Here is a 14,482-nt window from a genome sequence, read left to right as displayed (position 1 = left end):
CTGTAGACAACCAGAGCACAAACCAGTTGGGATTGTTCCCTTACCATTTCAACATCACCAATTCTGTGAATAAAATGTGACCACCTCACTTTATCTCACCAAGTCTTGCAAATGCAGTTGTGCAGGACTCCTCATCAGGCCATACACACCTTCCATGGCTTTAAGAACAAAGTGATTCTATGCAAATGAAGTTGTGTTATCAGTAAGTTTTAAAGCCTAGAAAGTTTCTGTAGAATCACATGAGCTTACTGATGTCTGGTGGAGTTGAAAGGAAGTTGAATTTTGTTAGAGACGTCTTAAAAGGCTGTGATGAAAGCACCAATCTTGGATTAGACATTCAGAGGGATGGGTCATGCTTTTTTGTTCCTACACTAATGACTGTACACAGGACACACCTACTCTTTCATCTCTACTGAGACAGGTGTTGACACTCTGGATTCAGCTCTGTTCCCACACGCTTTCTCCTGCTGAAACACCTCACCATTCACATATGAACCTCTCAGTCATGCACCCATTTCTGTTTTGAACATGTAAGAGGCTTATGTGATAAGTCTGAACTGCACCTCATGGGCTTCATGGGCTTGCTCTGTGCTGTGCAGGGAGCAGGTGGATTAAGCTCTCCCCTCCCCATGTTTCATGGGAGAGAGCAGAACTCTTGCCCATCTGGCACAAGATGTCTATCCATGCAAACACAAGAAAAGTGCACAAGAAGTGAGGTCTAGTTTTAGAGTGGCAACCTAAGAAAAAAAATCAAATAAAAATAAACTCAAATCTGTTTAGATCCAGTTCTGGGTACTGAGGCTTACTATACACCACAAGATCTTTCTCTGGATACAGCTAGGTACACTGCTGCTCTGGCCTCCAGAAAAACTCAACTCAGGAATTAGGGATTTGGAGATCTACCCTTAACAGTCCTGTATGTCTGTTAGATAATGCAGTAAAATTAGAGCATTGACTAACTTATAGGGTGAAACAATAAAACAAGACAGGATTTGAAGACAAGCCCTTACAGTACAAAAGACCCAAAACAAAAAACTCACAAAAAAAAGTAGTGTAACTAGCAGGCATGGTCCAAAAAATGATGAAAACTGCAAGAGGGACAGATTTGCAATGGTGACATGATTTACCATGTAGATTAATGCCTTCTAAACAGAACAGGATTGAAAGCCAATACTTCAGTTTATTGATTTTGGCAATGATTCTTATTTCTTGCATCTTTCAGCAGTATGAATGAAACACTCTGCAGGATGCTACTGATGAAAACAGGCTGTATGGATGTAACTTGAAAACTATTAAAAATAATGGAAGCAGATTGAAATGAAGGCAACAACATAATGCACTACACACTATTCACCAAGGAAAGGTTCAAGCTTAGATATTAAGGAAAACCATGAACCACAAATACTATTTACAACAGATCTGTTTTTAAACAAGGTAAGGCAAAGACAGAAATGTGACCTCCAGCAGTCACACCTTTAAAATTCAAACTGGAAAGAACACTATCATGTTTTCCTTCACTTTTTGCTATATACAATTTTTTCAAATGTTTGCTCTTTGAGGACCCAATTGGCAAAAATAAGCTACTTTTAGAAATATATATGATGCATACTTAAAAATTAATCAGCTTAATTCTGAAATATGTATTGTATGGATGGTTCAAACATGGTATTTTCCTCATGCAATGTCTGATATTAATTCTAATCCCAGACTGCTCTCTACTGGTAATAAATTATGTTAAAATTAATTTTATAGGTGCAATTCCAGAGTAATATAAAGAACTGCATTTGGCACATACTCTGTCTTTGGATGCATGCAGGAATGGGGCTGGGGGGAGGGGCTGGCTTGAGAAGGCAACATGAATCTGAAATAAAGAGTAAAATGCAAATGTTTAAGCCAATAGCTTTAATTGACCCATCATGCCCTTTTTCCTGCTCCCACTGAACTCATGGGAGCACTGTACCCAAACATACAGCTGTCCAGATTATTTGGTAGGGGCCGGGCCTGGCCTTTTGACCATAAATCTTTATTTTTGCACTCATATAGGATGGGACTTGCAAGAGCAAAGCATGCAGGGTGCAGGTGGAGAAGGGACTATTTGGTCCTTGTCCTACTTCAGCTTTTCTTGAGTGCCAAAGGTGTCTTTGTGATAACTTTATTGTAAATGTATTACTAATGCAATGTAATTTTCTTCTTACAATTTCATAACTTAACAAATTGTCCTGTAACAATGGGAGGCACCAATCTAAACCTGTAGCATTGGTTAAGTACCCCATACTGTAGCACTGCCATTTCCCTTTTCCTTATGGCATATATGTAGTATGTTTGATAATAACATTAAAATATACTGTTCAGTCTGATCTTGCTTTTTTAAGGTAGTGAATCTCCTCTTAAGACCTCTGTGAGATGCACATGCACTGAACCTCAGGGAGAGAAAACTGGACGTTGTGGTTTGTTTTTCTTTACAAGTAGTTAGACTTCAGTCTGTGCTGAGGTCCCAGCTTTGATCCTCACTAGTTCCTGAGGCAAGAACACTTGACACAGACCAGGCACAAATGCCAGCTGCTGCAGTTCTCATTTTCTCAGACCAGTCTCCCAAAAAAAAAATCCCAAACCAATCCCAATTATTATTGTGACACAAGTTGAAGTCCTTTCCCTTTGTCTCTCCTTTCTACTTACTCTTCAGAGTTTGACCATGTCTCCCTGTCACTCTTTCAAACATCTTTTTCTTTCCTGGCACAGATTTACACAGGAAAGGAAAAGTTAATGCCAGGGATTATTCACCTTGTTCAGCACAGCATGAGAGACCATTGGCCCAGATACATCTGTTGTTCTTCTTTGTGTCCCGTGCCACCTGTTGCTTATTTTCTTTTCCACATGTTCTTCAATAACTGCCCAGACTTAACTCTGCTCTTGATAGAGTTATAATTTACCTTCTGTATTGTGGTTCCACCCACCTTCCCTACTCCCAATTTTTTTTGCTAGGACAGTTCATTAACCAATTTTTAACATTGGTACATACACTATATTTTGTTTTGTTCACCCTTAAAGCCTATTTCAGTCATTAAGATAAACTGAAATCTAGGGTTGGGAACAAAATTTAAAAAAAACGAAAAAAAACCCCCAAATATAGCAGGTAAAAAAAAAAGTTCTATACAATAGGGGGCATAATGGAAATGCTGGCTGATTTGTTGCCACCCTCTGTGTCAAATTATTCAAGTGTGATAATTGTTTGCAAACATATGGAACACATAAAAAAACTCTTGTAGATTTGGAGAGTTCAAAAATATCTCTCATATCAGGATCTTGCTTCCATTGAATTGAATTGGATTCAATTAATTTCATAGTCTAGCAAGAATGTTAATGAACAAAATCTGAGTTGCTCCTTGATTTTAGAATAATTTTGACAGTGTCTAGGACCTTCTAAATCTGTGAAAGCCTACCTCCAAACACCCCAGCACTGTATGACACAACCCTTCCCAGCAATACTGTAAGAAGGATGATCCCAAAGGAGCCCCCTAGAGCTAAGTCTCCAGAGCTGTGCTGCAGGACCCCTTGGGCCATGGACCATGACTCATACGGGGACTCTTGTCCTTGTTCAGGGGCCCAAAGTCAAGGCAAGATCTTAGTACAGGCCTTTCCTAAAAGGGAAATCAGGGAATCATAGAAAATCTTGGGTTGGAAGGGACCTTAAAGATCACCTTGTTCTAATCCTCCTGCTGTGGACACCTTCCGCTATTCCAGGTTGCTCAGAGCCCCAATCCAGCTTGGCCTTGAATACTTCCAGAGATGGGGCAGCCACAGCTTTTCAGGGCAGCCTGTGCCAGGGCCTCATCATCCACACAGAAAAGACTTTTTTCTTAATATCCAATCTAAATCTACTGTCTGTTCAGTTTGAGGATGTCCCCCTTTGTCCTGTCACTTTACCCTTTGTAAATAGTCCTTTTCCATCTTTCTTGTAGTCTCCCTTCAGATACTGGGAGGCCACAATTCATGTTTCTGGCCACTGAATTTCAGAGGATGGATATACAGCAGCTATCACCCTGCCAAAGCAGTTGTCCCAAAACCTTTCCTCTAGTGTCAATGTGGTAAATTGATGTTTATTTCAAATTTCATAGACAATGCAACATTATTTACTGAGCTGCTCAGGAGACATGGCAGTGTAGAACATTCATCTCAGCACAGTCACACAGCAACCTATCACAATTCCAACGAAAAAGAATGCACTGATAAAAATACTTAAAAATAAAAAAACCCCTCAAAATAAAACCACACAAAAAAAACCCACCTCCAAACAAAAAAGCACCACAAAAATCAAAGGAAAAAAACCCCAACCCCAAAACCAATTAAGTCAACCCCAATTTCCCCCACCCCCCCAAAACAGCCATTTTTCCAAGCATCAGCCAAACAACTCAGGTTGGAGAATTTACTGCCCAATTATTATGTGACCAGTTATTGGATAGAGTTAAAAAATATTTCCTCTGCTTTCCTTTGCTTCAGAGTTGGCACTGCTCTTCTGCCTTTCTGAAGAACTGGAGCTCTTGCCAGACTGCTTGGCACTACTCTAATTGACAATTTTAGGGCAGTAAATTAGAAGGGTTTTTCATGTTGCTTTACTTCTAATTTTAATCAGACATAGAACCACTTGGCACACCAAGCCACACACTCTTCCGTGCAAGTTCACAGTGCCTCCATAAAAATACCCTCATTGAAATGTAACTTAACTTTAAAAGAGTCACACAAAAGCAATGTGCTGACTAAATGCGCTAGTATGGTGCATTGAGAGACTGTGAATTCCAATTTCAGCCATGCCAGTCATTTGGCATTCAAATATGCACCAGCTGTGAGTGTTTGGAACTCGATAAGTCACAGTGTGCTGGAAAGCTGACAAGATACTGCTGTGAAAATGTTTCCATCCCCTAATCTCGACTATCTCCTCTTTTTCATATTTTGCTACCCATGTTGGTATATAATATAGGGAGAAATAAATGCAAAATCCAAGGAAGATGTGCATGGGGTGACACCATGTATTTATAGAATGTGTAAGATAGTGCTGCCACTCACGGAGCTCTGGACTCCTCTTTGATGAGTCATCTCTGGTCAGCCTTTCTAAATTTCTAATTTATTTTCCTTATGTAAGAAAGAGCCCTGTATTAGTAAACTGGAATATGTAACGTTGCTGGGACAGGGAGGAATGGTGGGATTGAAATCCACAGAGAGCCTTTCAAACTGGGACACTATCTGCTGTCAAAAGAGCTGAAAAATTAGTCTCCATGAGGAGATATTTTTGGACTGATTTTTCAGTGGAGCATATAATTCTGTAAACTCTCTTTTGAGCAAATATTTCTTTCCCTTCTCTCTATTATTTATTCATATCCACATTAAATCTCACAAGCCACCAGATTCTAACCTGCTGAGGACGGTAAAGCAGTATGTTTCCCATCTGTTCTACTTAGCCTACAAGATGCTCTGGATCCTATCCTGCCTTTCTAGAAGGAAAACTTTCCCCCTTTGATGCAACCATCTTCCTGTCCACAAAACAGGGATAAGCAAGAGGTCAGGAAGACTGCAAATTCACTTCAAAGTCTGAAGTTTCTGTAGCAGAAAACTGAAAAAGGACAGACTGAAAGCAACTAGCCATTGCAGGGTTTCAGCAGTTGCAGCTGCTCTGAGGCTGAGCTTGGTGCTCTGAAGCGGTCACTACATCATCCTCCTTCTCCTCCTCCTCCTCCTCACTTCTGTGCCAGCTCCAAGGGATACAAGAGAGGACAACACACAGAACTTGGGCAGCTGGAAGAGAGCAGGAACCCTCAGCCTGCGCCCAACCTCCCTCCTGCACTGCTCTGCAGGTTGAGGTGTGAAGGAAAGGTGAGGGCTGGGACATTGCTGCTCCAGCCACAGGGGAAGGAAACCTGCAGAAGGCAGGGGGCTGGCACAGGAGCTACAGGGCTGCTCTGTGCTGATGGAACACACTCAAATTTTTTACTATCTAGATCTAACTATTGAAAGCTAGCAGGATTCTAGTGTTAGGTCAAGGATGTTTTAGCAATGGAAAATCCTTATAAACTCTCCAGCCTGGGGAGAGTTTCACCCACTAAAGACAGAGAAGTATCAGAATCACACATTTATCCAAAGGTGCAAGTACACTCCCCCTGTGGTACTTGATGAATGCAGCTGCAGCTGGGAACACCCCCAACCCTACACACACACACACTCACAGTATTTAGTATCAATTAATGTTTTATCAAAATCCTGAGTAAATAGAAGGAGGATACTAATTGCAGAACCTGATATTAGAGAGAAACTGCTGCAGTAGATCCTTTTTCCCCAAATGAGGTCTGCAGAGGAATAATATAATTAAGGTACATGCAAAAAAGCAGTGAGCTGGCCAAAGCAGTGTTTTATAATCAAAACACCATTCCACAAATGCAAAGGTCATCTTACCTAAGACTAGCAAAACTGAAAAGAAGCCATTTGATAAATCAAATACAGAAGTTTTTGGGTTTTTAAACTCCTTCTCATAGAAATAAAAAATAACATACATGTCTTACAGCCAAAATCTGAAAATAAAACATCTATCAGGTGCAACAGTTAAATCCAAAGGAATTTCCCATTTCAAGTCAAGCTCACTGTAGGGAAAACAGAGCAAACTAATTATGATGTAAATCCACAATGAATGATGCAGAAATAGTATGCAGTGTAAACAATAATTTTAAAATTCCCAGTTTATATCAGCACTGATCTGTTTTATACACTCCAGAAGTGTAACTCAGAAAAGATATTTTTGCACTAATGAGAGACTTCTACTTTTTAATCAAAGAATAAATTAAAGCATTTTCAAAAGCATGCCAGCCTCATTAATTAGTTCTATAAAAATGTAAAACATGAGTACATAGAATTGCCTTACTTTGTGCTTGCATCTCTTTACCTTAAATATCCTATCATGTATTATTACAGGCTTGGCTGGAAATAATATCTATTATTTATATTCCTTGATACCTCTAATTATAAAATCCTGCATTCAATTGTTTACAATTTATCTTAATTACAACTATTTGGGCTGAAGTTTTCACAGTGGGCATTTTAGAGAATTTCAGCCAAAGCACTGCATTTTCCAAGGATGAAATAAGGGGAAACAACTTAAACAGTGAAAAAAAAAATAAAAAAATCTAACAATTGCTTCTTGAACGTAAAAATCCAAGTGAATGCATTTCAGAAAACACAGTATGGAAAATGCTTGAAATCTAAGAAAAGGCTGCTTCATGCTGTCCCTATGAAAATCCACTGGCATTTAGGAAGTTATAATCCATTCTGCTTTCCACAAACCAATTTATTCACCAAAGGATGGCGAAGTCTTTCAGCTTCATTCCTCGATTGCATAGATCTAAAAGTGAGAAAGAACCAAGGTGGGGACTCTGCTGAGTGTCCATCCAGATTTAGTGACTTCTACTACGGGCTCCTGCATCCACTAGGTTAAAAGCTCCATTTGCTAATGACAAAGCTTGTATTGCACCATGCAGAGGGTGACAGAAAATCATCTCAGTAGCTTCCCTTAGCTGGATTGGGGGAGATTTCTGTGGATTTAGGCATTTTAGCACTTTTAAGCACCTTACACCTCCAGCAGGTGTTAGGACAATGTCTCAGGGCAGAATTGCTTTATATTCAATTCTCTCTCAAAAGCTATAAAATCACCCAAATCAAATACCCACAGATTTTCATTGCTTACCAAAAAACCCAAAAACCAAACAAATAAGAAAGGGACGGGGTAGATGTGGAACATGAGGTTGTAATTGTTAAATTGGTTAAGGCCTATGCTCACTAGAGGGCCCTGTTGGAAAGGCACAGCTGCAGGATGGCTGGAAGCCGGTTGGGGTGAGAGGCAGGAGTGAGGAGAGATGCATGGACAGCGTATGGACGGGTTTGGGTGATAGGACATGTGGACAGCAGCACTGCAGCTGAGTCAGCCAACGGGTACCCTTCTTCTGTTAAGTTCTGTTTTTGTCTGGTTGAAATTAAAACTATAGAAGAGGGGTGATTTCTACAATAAAGTGATCTCCTTCAGATGCACAAGGAGGTCCGTATCACTTTGTTCCCCATTGCTACAATAAGCTTCTGTCTGCAACCGTCATTCCTCTTTTTGTAAGAATTATACTCATCTTTCTATGTTCCCCACAGGGCCAATTTCATCCAGTGCACAGCAGGAATCACATTCCCTAAATGAGCAACGATTCAATAATTTCTCCTTCTGTCACTGTTCATTACTGGTCTAGAGCCTTACTTTTTGCATACTATTTAGTCCAAGTTCTAAATCAGCATTGTTTCTGTATTTGCCAGTGCAGTATCAGACCATTTCCAATATACTAATTGACTTATTTTCCCAATTTCCCTGCAAGATAAGGGGGTTTATTACTCTCATCTAGAAATAGAAAATGGAGTTCTTTTGTGTGTGGCGTAAGTTGGAGTTTCAAAGTAACAGCAAAGTGAATACAGGTGGAAAAAAAGCCTGTTTAACTCTTGACCACAATCACAAGCTGTAGAATTGAATCTATGTCTAACACAACTGACAGAACCTGTGAAGATGTGGGCCCATTAGTGCAGACACAAGGTGCCAACAGCACTCATGCACCAAGCCAACAGTCTGCTTTGCAAAGCTCTACCAAGCCATAAGGACACTGCTTACTGGTAGCATGGAAATGTACTGGTGTTCCTAAGGGGCAGAACACAGAAACTGCACAAGATCTACTACAGCCTGAGAGACAGTGGTCACCAGCAAACAGCCCTTAGCACCCACAGCTCTCAGCTGAGCTTCCAGCCATGGCACCAAGGTGGTCTGGTCAATGCCCAGTGGTCTGGCCTAGATGCATGTTCTAATTAAGGTCACTTTTGAAGGCTGTATGCTTAGGACAAGCCTTGCTGCAGCTCCGGAGCCCCTGGAGCAGCTGTGGCTTTCATGAGAGGCAATTCTATTAAGCACCTGTGAATGGAACAAGAATTTACTCTATTGTGACTTTATTTTCTGTGATTTTATCTACTTATCTTTATTGAATAAAGCAATTTTGGTCTGATTCTGTTGTCTCATCGGTCAGACTAACAGGTGTCCCAGTTGAAAGAGCTATCAGTAGATGCATGTTTCCTCTGAAACTGAAGGAACTATTTTTTTGGTTCTGTATCAAACAAAGGGACTCTTTAGAGAGAAAGAATCAGAAAGGACATGTTTGTTTACCACAGTATTAGCACTAGACATTAACATATAAGTGTGGCAAACCCAGCCCCTTGTTATTGTAAATGTAAAAAGCACATGAAAATGAAATTTCTCTGAGTGAGAGTACCAAACACTCTCCTTGTGATGCTAAGCCCTGTTCTGTGTGAGCTGACAGTACTGCCACATTCACTGCAAGCTGACAGCTGAGTTAAGAAGTGTAACACTATGATACAGAGGTGTCAAGATTGCTGAAATTAATACTGGGTTGTGCAGTGTTTAGCTTGTTGACTCAGCTAACTCAGGTGTGGTGGAGAAGAAGTATGCAACAGTAGAGGCACCGCAATTTAGCATAAAGCTATTTCTTTATGAAAAGATTTTTGATGCTTTCTTAAAAAATGTATTTTTTATACTAGACTTTTAGCTAGATAAGTTTCCTGCACAGGCATATGTCAGTTATTAGAGATGGGGAAAAGGTAGCAGAGAGGAAAGTACTTAGAAATAGGGCAGCCAAGTGAATGATACAGGATTCTGAATCACAGTGCTCTATCCCCTTCACCCCACTTTAACCAAGAGACTCCAATCCTTGGAAGACAAAGGGTTTTTATTATTGCAATAAAATGGTATTCTTTCAGATCCCACCTGTGCCACTGAGCTGTACAATGAGATGACTCAGAACCAGGCTGTAAGGCTGGGGAGAGGTTCCAGAGCCCCCTTTATCAAGAGAGCAAATGTCTACTGCCTTTTCAGGGGAGAGGCTGCTCAACACAAACAATTGAGGGCATGGTTTCAAGCTGAGCATACCAACACCATCCAGCAAACAGCAGCTCTCTGCCACATGCTATCAAATCCCTTGCAGCGGCTTACATGTCCTGCTCATCTCCCTTCAGGTATCAGAGTCCTTTCACCCTTAATCTTTATAGGGTATTTTCTCTCTTACCTTTTTCTAATTTAACTTAGTCTGATGTGGGAGATTACTGAGGTATCCTGAATTAAGGAAACACATCTGAGTAACAAATCTGTTGCTCTGAACTACATACTAAGGTCAAAGCTGTCTTCTGAAATTGTTCCAATATAGGAGAATCAAAATTATTTTTTTATTTTTATTTTTTGAGGGGGGAAGAGAGGGACATTTATTGTCTTACTCAGAGCTGCTACATGCTTTGCTTTTGCTTTACTTTGGGGACCTCAAGATCAGCCCAAACCTTGGGAGGTTACCAGAAAGCTCAGACGTCATGACAATGAGCACATTGAAGCACTGATGTGGATACCATGGCTTCTTGTGTAAACAGTGTTCCCTCACATCCAAGAACACTAAACTCTACTGACTCAGCCTTGTAGCAAGCTGTATTTTAACAACACTGCTACTAATCCTGACCCCACTGCAATGAACTCCAGTATTTCCTCACTGGATTCTGAGCACAGCTGTGTAAATGACAAATTTCCCTAGAACACCCATGGTTTAGAGTACCCTGGTGGGGAGTGAATCACCTCAGGCTGAGCAACAACCGAATACTAATCTCTCATAGTCTAGCTATGTGCTCTGCCCACTGGCTGTTGTGCAAAGTCCTCTGCTCAGAACCTCTGCTTCTGGATCAAACAGGGGAAGGGGCGAAACAACCTGTTCTCAGACTTCACCACTACCCACTGATCTCAGGACAGCTCACCCAGAATTCATGGAGTAAATGTTAGTCTTTTCCTTAGTCCCAGCAGCATTAATGCAGTCTTTGTCCGGTACGTGTTGTTACTTCAGCAGCTTGTTACTGCTCCAAAACAAGGCCCTTGCTGCCTGTTCTTGTGTGCACCAGAGCTTATGACTCCCTTTAGCCACTCAGGAACACACTAAATCATTGTGCAAGTTCTATATTTTGGGTGTCCATGGAACAGGATTCCACTGGAGCAACCAGCAGAGAGCTACACAAGTGCAAGCCACAAGAGATGTGCCTTGCCAGTCAGGAGACTTGCACCTCACTAAATAGACATCATGAGAGCTTTTGAAGAAGAACTGGAACCATAACTTTTTCAAAATGATTCAATTTTTGTCACCTTTCTTATTCTATGGAGAAAACACATCCCACTGAGAAACTCTGAGAATTGCCTCCAGAATATGTATGCCATCAGTCATATTTCTTAGGCTATGCTAAAGTCAAGGATGCAGCCACCAGAGAAAGAGATCAGTAGGGCTGGTTTCTATTAAAATTAGGGGCTTACTTAGCCTGACCAGGTACCTTACAAAGGATAACACAGACTTGATGAAGACAACACATTCACAAGGGGCAGTTTTGAAGTTAATCTGACATGAAGAAGGTGTTTAAATTCTTGTTTCTTATCTAAACAGATAAAGATATTATACCTTTATACCTATCTATATTTATGCCTATCCATCTATATTCATGTTCAGCTTTAATTTTTCTTATTGGTTTAAAATATTTCAATGGAATATCAGTTACAGCAGCAAAATTACCAAATGTCTCAGACCTCTTAGGCAGCCACATACATAACCTCAATGTAACATGTATACAGATATTTACATTCCAGGCTCTACAACAGCCACTTTATGGTTTTAAGTGCATATTTCCTACAGACAAAGAAATCTGAGGTCGTCAGTTATTACATTCATGTTACCTGAACATCTTGCATTTTAGTAAAGTTTCCATGCACAAGCAATATTAACATCTGTTTCAAGGATCTCTGCTGGAATTGTAGCTTCACACAGCCAAATTGCCTATGCTTCCACCAGGGAAATGGCTATTTATTTTATGCAGCCATCTGGGCTCTAAATACTATGTTTTGTCATCTGTGGGCCTGTTTTCCAGGGTTTCTTATATGAAATTTGATTTCTTCATAACTTTCTTCTTCTGTAAATGACATTTTTTAGTAATCAAACTTGTTAATGAATGCTTCATTAGAGACTTACAACATAAGTGTCAATTCATAAATATTTTGGATTGAGAGCCAAACCCTAATTGCAGCAGCTTTGATGGTCTACATTTTTTTTTTTTCCTGTGGAATCAAATGTAAATATAATCTTTACAAGCCCATCTCCCAATTAGATGGACATATGTTGTTGCAGAATTTAATTTCCAGGATGATACTGGTCAAGTTGTTGGAACATAGACCCTTGTGGTCTCAGAGCCCAGACCCCATCATTTTAAACAAAGGGGCATAATTTTAAACAAATAGCACAAACAGATTGTCACAAACAAAACAGAGTATTATTTTTGCTTGGATTATGATAGAAATACAGATACTTCTTTCCCTCCTCATATCATACCTTTCAGATGTCCTCTAGATTTTAGTACCAAGTCACAGTTGTGAAAGTACCAGGTGTCTTGGGAAAGACTCAGCCATTTAGAGAAATGGTAAGAAGCCCTGGATCAGATGAGAGCAGCTGATTTTCCCAGTCATTGCTGTAGTCACATATTGGTTTGTGTTCCATCACAGAGTTCACTAACTAACACAAGGGTACCAAGAGCAGGACTCCAAGCCCCCTCAAATCTGCTCATTGCTCTCTAGCTATACAACCAACATTCTTTTTAGCCACAAGAGAGCTCTCTGTAAGGTAGGCTGAATGCTCCACCCTTTCACACAAGCAAGCCAAGAGATCTCCCCTCCACAAGAGCCAATTCAACAGCAGCCCACTTTCTGTAGTCCAGGTACTCCTCTTCCCTGGACACATCCTTCACCAAGGCAGGATTCTCTCACCCTTCCCACCAATGGTTAATTTCCTTCTCTCTAGGAGAGGTCTCCTCCTTGTCTAGGAGGCTATGCAAGCCAGCTGGTGCTAATCAAACTGTCCTTTCCTCTCTGTGAAAGGGATAAAGCAGCACAAAGCTACATCACAAGGAATAAAGCCATCAGAGGGAAGTGCATGGCTAAGCCAAGCAGTATCTGTTTACTCTCCTCCCCACCCAGTCTAATCACTGAGCAAAAGAACCAGCTCTAGTCTTACTGCTGGGATCACAGCCCCTTCCCAGTGGCACCTCCAGTCACCCAACAGGTCCCTCCTAACTCTTCTACACCTGCAGGTTTCCTCACCAGCTGGATCCCAGAGTTCCCAGCAGAGTCTCAGATGTCTCATTCCGTAAAGCAATTTACTCATAGTGCAATAACACAGAACAGCTCACCCCAAACTACCTGCACTAAATGCATTCCTCAACACTGTCACCTTTCATTACTTGCCTTACCTTACCCTCCCTACACAATCCATGCTGTTTCTGCTCTCCTACCTCCTTCTTTGTCTTCTTTTTACCCATGTACAGTGCCCTAATCACCAGCTTGATCATATTCACCTGGACCAGTCAGTAAACGGCTGCTGGCAAACACCTTCCAGGCAACAATTTCAATCTCTTTCTCTAAACTACTTCTTAAACCCTCTTCAAGAATACCTTCATATAACATCCTTTTATGTAACAAACCTTCAGAGATAAGGAAGAGCCCATCACAAAACCAGATAAACTAATAGTAGGTTGTGCCTACACTGCTACCCACAGATACATAACATTTGTAAGGATGCAATCAAACTTGAAATCCTTTCCAGCTGGTTATTTGAATGAATAAAGAAATAATTACTCTTTCCTCTGAAGCTAAACTCAGGCAGTTTGACAGAACTGTCTCCTTGCTCAACAGCAGTAAATATGAGTAAAACAGGTCTAAGCAGCTTTGATCCTTCCTAGCCTTGTCTGTAGGGGAAGCTCTACCTCCCTTCACTTTAGCTTGTGACATAAACCAACTGGCCTGAGTACTTTTATTTTCCTAGAGTCGCTGAGCCCAGGAAGTGACAGCTAGGAGGAGGCAAATGCTTGGTCATGATCTAGTTCACAGCCTGGAAGACAATTACCAGCCAGGTGTGGATATGAAAGGCACTGGTTGAAGGGATGTTTGATGTCTGCCAGCATGAGACCTGGCTCAGGCACGTGCCATTCCCATTAACTGGGAAGCATGAGCAAATTTCCCTTAAAATAAAGAGGTGGAGAAGCAAATTATGGGACTCTGCAGCTGACTGCATATGGAACTTCAGGGCAGGACTAGATAACACCTTCCCTACCCTGTAATGATAAGTAATCCCAAATTTCACTACAGATTACAGAGGCTTACTAAAGTACTCTGACTATTTGATGTACTAAGAATAATTATGATTACTTATCTTGTTCATAGTAGTCATTAAGTTGCTATATCTCTAACAGGCTTAATAACAAGGTGAAGAGTGGATGGGAGAGAAAAAGTCATTTCCTTGTCTCATTGGTCATTGTTTCCTATATGCCTAGGATGTCTATGTGGGGAGAA

General features: G+C 40.7%; 1 long non-coding RNA gene across 3 annotated transcripts in view; it reads right to left on the bottom strand.

Annotated features, from left to right (window-relative positions):
* Positions 1–13,454, bottom strand: part of LOC147650534 (uncharacterized) — a 40,221-nt gene extending 26,767 nt beyond the window's left edge. The window contains exons 1-2 of one of the 3 annotated variants that reach the window (XR_015276331.1): positions 13,235–13,426; positions 12,471–12,568 (exon numbers count right to left, since the gene is read on the bottom strand). This is a non-coding gene — a long non-coding RNA (uncharacterized LOC147650534). Of the gene's footprint in view, positions 1–12,470; positions 12,569–13,234 lie in introns of all 3 variants that reach the window. The other 2 variants (XR_015276330.1, XR_015276332.1) reach the window with 2 other exon arrangements.
* Positions 13,455–14,482: the final 1,028 nt, after the last annotated feature.

This window comes from Cyanistes caeruleus, chromosome 14 (assembly GCF_971803275.1).
Source record: "Cyanistes caeruleus chromosome 14, bCyaCae1.hap1.1, whole genome shotgun sequence".
In the NCBI taxonomy this organism is placed as follows: domain Eukaryota; kingdom Metazoa; phylum Chordata; class Aves; order Passeriformes; family Paridae; genus Cyanistes; species Cyanistes caeruleus.
Note: the sequence above shows the minus strand (reverse complement) of the source record. Positions and strands in the feature narration are given on the sequence as shown.